Here is a 7,304-nt window from a genome sequence, read left to right as displayed (position 1 = left end):
GAGAGACAGACAGAGAGAGATACAGAGAGAGACAGAGTGTGAGACAGAGAGAGAGAGAGCGACAGCGAGAGACAGACAGCAACAGAGAGAAGATCAGAGAGAGACAGGCCGAGACAGAGAGAGACAGACAGAGACAGAGAGAAAGAGACAGACAGTAGTGAGACAGAGAGACAGCGAGAGACAGACAGAGAGACAGCAAAAGAGAGAGAAAGAGACAGACAGCGAGACAGAGAGAGACAGACAGCGAGTGAGAGAGACAGAGAGAGAGAGACAGAGAGAGAGACAGTGAGAAGAGAGACAGAGAAAGACAGAGAGAGGAGAGAGACAGATAGAGAGAGAGAGAGACAGAGAGAGAGAGAGAGAGCGAGATAGTGAGAGGAGACAGAGAGAGAGAGAGACAGAGAGTGAGAGAGAGACAAAGACAGAGAGACAGAGAGAGAGAGACAGAGAGAGAGACAGAGAGGGCGACAGTGAGAGAGACAGAGAAAGACAGAGAGAAGAGAGAGAGAGAGAGAGAGAGAGAGACAGAGAGAGAGAGAGAGAGAGCGACAGTGAGAGAGAGACAGAGACAGAGAAAGACAGAGAGAGAGACAGACAGATAGAGAGATAAGTGAAGAGTTCCAGTGAGGGACATTCTGGAGAGATGTGTGGAAAACACAGAAGAGAGACAGAGAAAGACACATGACATGACAGGCCTGCTGCACCGACAGTGAGTGTGATGTGTGTGACAGAGGTGAGAGGTTCACTGACTCTAAAGCACTGTTGGCCACCTGTCACTCACCTAATCCTTCTCAAGACAGTCTTTTACATTGCCCTTACAGAGACACAACTTGGTCAAAAGTCTAATGCCTCATTTGAGTCATTTCAGAAGAAGTGAAACATGATCAGGTTACCAGTCTGACCACAGTTATCATAATGTACAGATCACGATGCACAGAGATCCCGTGTGAGTCACGATGTACAGAGATCACCATGTACAGAGATCACGATGAACAGAGATCACGATGGACAGAGATCACGATGTACAGAGATCACGTGGACAGAGATCACGATGTACAGAGACTCGATGTACAAAGATCACGATGAACAGAGATCACGATGAACAGAGATCACGAAACAGAGATCACGTTACCAGATCACGATGTACAGAGATCACGATGTACAGAGATCACGATGTACAGAGATCACGATGGACAGAGATCACGATGGACAGAGATCACGATGTACAGAGATCCGCGATGAACAGAGATCACGATGGACAGAGATCACGATGTACAGAGATCACGATGTACAGAGATCACGATGTACAGAGATCACGATGTACAGAGGTCACGATGTACAGAGGTCACGATGTACAGAGATCACGATGTACAGAGATCACGATGGACAGAGATCACGATGGACAGAGATCACGATGTACAGAGATCACGATGGACAGAGATCACGATGTACAGAGATCTCGATGTACAGAGATCTCGATGTACAGAGATCTATGGCCATAGTGTTTTCATACTTTGGTGGCTTGATGCCAGCAACACATTGTGACTCAGTTTACGAGAGCAAACTCTGAAACCATTGGTGTTTTATAGCCAATGATTCAGACTGGCAAGCAACTGCGAATCCTACAGGTACGCCCCATGAAGGGCTCATGCTATTTACACAAGCATGGTCAATTTCTCTCTCTCCCTTCCTTCCTCTCCATCTCACCTGTGAGAATGGATGACACACAAACTGTGCAGAGGACATAGCTCAGGAAGGAGCCTTAACACCTCATGCATTGTTTTTTAAAGATGGCCGTATACGCCTCCCTCTTTTTGTTAACGTGACTTGCCCTCTCTCTGTCCCCTTCAGATCTGTCCACGGCCAAGAGGAAGTTTGCAGAGTCTCTCAACGAGTTTAAGTTCCAGGTATAGGAGATGCAGAAACGGATGACGAGATCTGTATTGGTGGAGTTCGCCCTGAGAAGCTTGTAGTTACACACTCAGCACCAGCATAAGCTCATCACCAGTGTCCAAATCACAGCGAGCTGGTCATTAAATGTCCAAAACACATCAAAGGCTAGTCAGCAGTTTCCAAAACACAGCAATGGCTGGTCATTAGTGTCTGAATCACAGTGAAGGCTGGTCATTAGTGTCCAAAACACATCAAAGGCTAGTGAGCAGTTTCCAAAACACAGCATTTCACACAGCAAGGCTGGTCATTATGTCTGAATCACAGCGAAGGCTGGTCATTAGTGTCTGAATCACAGCGAAGGCTGGTCATTAGTGTCTGAATCACAGCGAAGGCTGGTCATTAGTGTCTGAATCACAGCGAAGGCTGGTCATTAGTGTCTGAATCACAGCGAAGGCTGGTCATTAGTGTCTGAATCACAGCGAAGGCTGGTCATTAGTGTCTGAATCACAGCAAAGGCTGGTCATTAGTGTCTGAATCACAGCGAAGGCTGGTCATTAGTGTCTGAATCACAGCGAAGGCTGGTCATTAGTGTCTGAATCACAGCAAGTGGTCATTAGTGCTGAATCACAGCAAAGGCTGGTCATTAGTGTCTGAATCACAGCGAAGGCTGGTCATTAGTGTCTGAATCACAGTGAAGGCTGGTCATTAGTGTCTGAATCACAGCAAAGGCTGGTCAATAGTGTCTGAATCACAGTGAAGGCTGGTCATTAGTGTCTGAATCACAGCGAAGGCTGGTCATTAGTGTCTGAATCACAGCGAAGGCTGGTCATTAGTGTCTGAATCACAGCGAAGGCTGGTCATTAGTGTCTGAATCACAGCGAAGGCTGGTCATTAGTGTCTGAATCACAGCGAAGGCTGGTCATTAGTGTCTGAATCACAGCAAAGGCTGGTCAATAGTGTCTGAATCACAGTGAAGGCTGGTCATTAGTGTCTGAATCACAGCAAAGGCTGGTCAATAGTGTCTGAATCACAGTGAAGGCTGGTCATTAGTGTCTGAATCACAGCGAAGGCTGGTCATTAGTGTCTGAATCACAGCGAAGGCTGGTCATTAGTGTTCAATCACAGCGAAGCTGGTCATTAGTGTCTGAATCACAGCGAGGCTGGTCGGTGGTGTCACCAGATCACAGTGAAGGCTGGTCATTAGTGTCTGAATGCAGCGAAGAACTAGACCAGCATGTGAGTCTTCTGGGGAGTTTTTCCCAGCAGAGTGAGAAATACTATTATAAATGCAATTGGGTTCCTTGACGATTGAGATTAGAGATTCAAGGACCTAAATAAACTTGCCATTATGTTAAAAGTACATTCCTGGAATATTTTGGGTTCCTTTAAAATTAATTCATTAATTAAATTAAAATGTAAGACTTGAATTCCACATTTGGAGGGTATTCCTCTGTCGCGTGCGTGTGAATGTTGGAACAGGATCGTGGCATCTCAAGTGAGAACTCTGACCCAAAACTTTGCAGTCATGCTAGGTTAGATCCAAACCAGAGTTTTCCAAACTCGGTCCCGGCGTCCCCCCTGAGGGCACGTTTTGGTTTTAGCCCTAGCACTACACAGCTAATTCAGATAATCAGAGCTTGATGCTGACTTGGTTATTTGAATCAGATATTATGTGCTAGGGCAAAAACCAAAATGTGCACCCAGGGGTGGCCCCGGGACCGAGTTTGAGAAACCCTGGTCTAGAGCAGGGATGGAACAATCAGTAGCTTACTAGTTGAAAACACAACCTGGTCTAAAGCAAGCATGTCAACTAGGATTTCAAATGAATAACCTTGTTATGCAAAGTCACACTTGTTGAACGTTAGATTGTGTACAGTATGATCACTGGCTTATTATGTATTGTTAACCTGTCTGTCTGTCTGTCTGTCTGTCTGTCTGTCTGTCTGTCTGTCTGTCTGTCTGTCTGTCTGTCTGTCTGTCTGTCTGTCTGTCTGTGTCTGTCTGTCTGTCTATCTATCTATCTATAGCAAAGTCTCTACAGGAGTTTGCTGGAGTGTTGCAGAACCTGGAGGATGAGAGGACACGGATGGTGAGTGTCAGATATACATTCTGAAACTTTTCAGACCCATTGAATGTTGTTATGTTACAGCCTTATTCAAAAATTTATTAAAACATTTCTCCCTCAGCAATCTATACACAATACCCCCATAATGACAAAGCTAAAAACAGGTTTTAAGACATTTTTGCAAATGTATTACAAATAAAAAAACAGAAATACCTCATTTACGTAAGTATTCAGACCCTTTGCTATAAGACTCGAAATTGAGCTCAGGTGCATCCATTGATCATCCTTGAGATGTTTCTACGACGTGATTGGAGTCCACCTGTGGTAAATTCAATTTATTGGAGATGATTTGAAAAGGCACACACCTGTCTATATATGTTCCTACATTTGACAGCGCATGTCAGAGCAAAAACCAAGCCATGAGGTCGAAGGATTTGTCCGTAGAGCTCAGAGACAAGATTGTGTCGAGGCACAGATATGTAAAAGGGTACCAACAAATGTCTGCAGCATTGAAGGTCCCCAAGAACACAGTTGCCTCCATCATTCTTAAATAGAAGAAGTTTGGAACCACCAAGACTCTTCCTAGAGCTGGTCGCCCAGCCAAACTGAGCAAATGGGGTAGAAGGGCCTTTGTCAGGGAGGTGACCAAGAACCCGATAGTCACTTTGACAGAGTTCTAGAGTTCCTCTGTGGAAATGGGAGAACCTTCCAGAAAGACAACCATCTCTGCAGCACTCCACCAATCAGGCCTTTATGGTAGAGTGGCCAGACGGAAGCCACTCCTCAGTAAAAGGCACATGACAGCCCACTTGGAGCTTTCCAAAAGGCACCTAAAGACTCTCAGACCATGAGAAACTAGATGCTCTGGTCTGACTGAAACCAAGATTGAACTCTTTGGCCTGAATGGAAACGTCACATCTGGAGGAATCCTGGCACCATCCCTACGGTGAAGCATGGTGGTGGCAGAATCATGCTGTGGGGATGTTTTTCAGTGGCAAGGACTGAGAGACTAGTCAAGATTGATGGAAAGATGAGCGGAGCAAAGTACAGAGAGGTCCTTGATGAAAACCTGCTCAAGAGTGCTCAGGACCTCAGACTAGGGCGAAGGTTCACCTTCCAACAGGACAATGACACTAAGCACACAGCTAAGAAATACAATGCAGGAGTGGCTGCAGGAGTCTCTGAATGTCCTTGAGTGACCCAGCCAGAGCCCGGACTTGAACCTGATTTGAATATCTCTGGAGAGATCTTAAATTAGCTGTGCAGTAGCACTCCCCATCCAACCTGACAGAGCTTAAAAATATCAGCAGAGGAGAATTTGAGAAACTCCCCAAATGCAGGTGTGCCAAGCTTGTAGCATCACCTGACAGAGCTGGAGAATCATACCCAAGAAGACTGGAGGCTGTAGTTACTGCTTCAACAAAGTACTGAGTAAAGGGTCTGAATACTTATGTAAATGTGATATTTCCGTTTTTTGTTGTTAGTAAATTTGCACTCCTAAAAAACAGTTTTTGCTTTGTCATTATAGGGTCATTATAGGGTCATTATAGGGTATAGGGTCATTATAGGGTATAGGGTCATTATAGGGTCATTATAGGGTATAGGGTCATTATAGGGTATAGGGTCATTATAGGGTCATTATAGGGTATAGGGTCATTATAGGGTCATTATAGGGTATAGGGTCATTATAGGGTATAGGGTCATTATAGGGTATAGGGTCATTATAGGGTATAGGGTCATTATAGGGTCATTATAGGGTCATTATAGGGTATAGGGTCATTATAGGGTCATTATAGGGTATAGGGTCATTATAGGGTATAGGGTCATTATAGGGTCATTATAGGGTATAGGGTCATTATAGGGTATAGGGTCATTATAGGGTCATTATAGGGTATAGGGTCATTATAGGGTATAGGGTTCATTATAGGGTCATTATAGGTCATTATAGGGTCATTATAGGTCATTATAGGGTATAGGGTCATTATAGGGTATAGGGTCATTATAGGGTCATTATAGGGTCATTATAGGGTCATTATAGGGTCATTATAGGGTATAGGGTCATTATAGGGTATAGGGTCATTATAGGGTCATTATAGGGTCATTATAGGGTTATTATAGGGGTCATTATAGGGTATAGGGTCATTATAGGGTCATTATAGGGTATAGGGTCATTATAGGGTCAGTTTATAGGGTCATTATAGGGTCATTATAGGGTATATAGGGTCATTATAGGGTCATTATAGGGTCATTATAGGGTATAGGGTCATTATAGGGTATAGGGTCATTATAGGGTCATTATAGGGTCATTATAGGGTCATTATAGGGTATTGTTTGTAAATTTATGAGGGAAAAAAACGATTTTTTTCAATTTTAGAATAAGGCTGTAATGTAACAAAATGTGGAAAAAGTGAAAGGGAGTGAGGTCCTGTGTGATCGGCTGTGTTGTGACTGGCTGTGTTGTTACTGGCTGTGTTGTGACTGATCGCTGCATCTCTGCTCAGATTGAAAATGCCAATGATGTGCTGATCATGCCGCTGGAGCGCTTCCGGAAGGAGCAGATCAGTGCCGCCAAGGTAAGGATATATTATGACTGGACCCCCGAGAAGGGTGAAATTGAGGCCCACAATAAGGGGCTTTCCTGCATACTAATATTTCTATTACAATTGTTTTTAGTTAGGACAGGCGGGAGGTGGGGGCACTCCGGTACAGTAGATAGCGTTAATGCACACACCGTTGAATGACAGCAGCCTACAAACCCCACAGAAGATGGGCACTGTTTACCCGCAGTTCTGATAATAACTGCGAGGGCAGCTGTTCCTCAGACAGGATCGAAGGAAACTGTGCTGGTTTAGCCAGCTAGTCCTAAGGATTACTCTGGTACATAGCAGGCGGGAGCGCAATGTGCGCTGGCTTGCTAACTAGCAAGCACTCTGTGTCGGTAACCATCAAGCTAGCTAGTACATGGTATTGCCTTCAGCCTCCCACCTGCTGTGCTAGCGTGAAGCAGGAACAACTGGTAGACAGTGTCCTTTGGCCCTGCCTGTCGGGTAAGGTTTTCTCTGTACAATAGATGGCGGAGGCAGGGGCGCACCCCATGTGCTATCTAGCTAAATAGCAATGCATGAACCAATAGATGCAAAGAGATGGGGGTGTTCATGAAGGAACCAATGGGATGCCGAGAGGTGGCGTCCCTGCTGTACAGGAATGCCCACATGCAGAAGCGCCCGACTGTTGGTTGCAGTTGCACACTATTGTGGGATCCCCCACTAAAGGTCCTGTTAATCCTTACTATGGGGTCATTGTGTGATTTTACAATCCTCGTAGATTATGAGGGGAATTATAACTG

General features: G+C 44.9%; 1 long non-coding RNA gene across 1 annotated transcript; it reads left to right on the top strand.

Annotated features, from left to right (window-relative positions):
* Positions 1-1,907: 1,907 nt before the first annotated feature.
* On the top strand, positions 1,908-6,532 carry LOC135535006 (uncharacterized). Its single transcript, XR_010454789.1, has 3 exons — positions 1,908-1,946; positions 3,921-3,982; positions 6,460-6,532. It is a non-coding gene; the product is annotated as an uncharacterized LOC135535006 (long non-coding RNA).
* Positions 6,533-7,304: the final 772 nt, after the last annotated feature.

Source organism: Oncorhynchus masou, unplaced genomic scaffold (assembly GCF_036934945.1).
Source record: "Oncorhynchus masou masou isolate Uvic2021 unplaced genomic scaffold, UVic_Omas_1.1 unplaced_scaffold_4316, whole genome shotgun sequence".
NCBI classification, from domain to species: Eukaryota; Metazoa; Chordata; class Actinopteri; order Salmoniformes; family Salmonidae; genus Oncorhynchus; species Oncorhynchus masou.
This window is presented reverse-complemented; position numbering and strand designations above follow the sequence as displayed.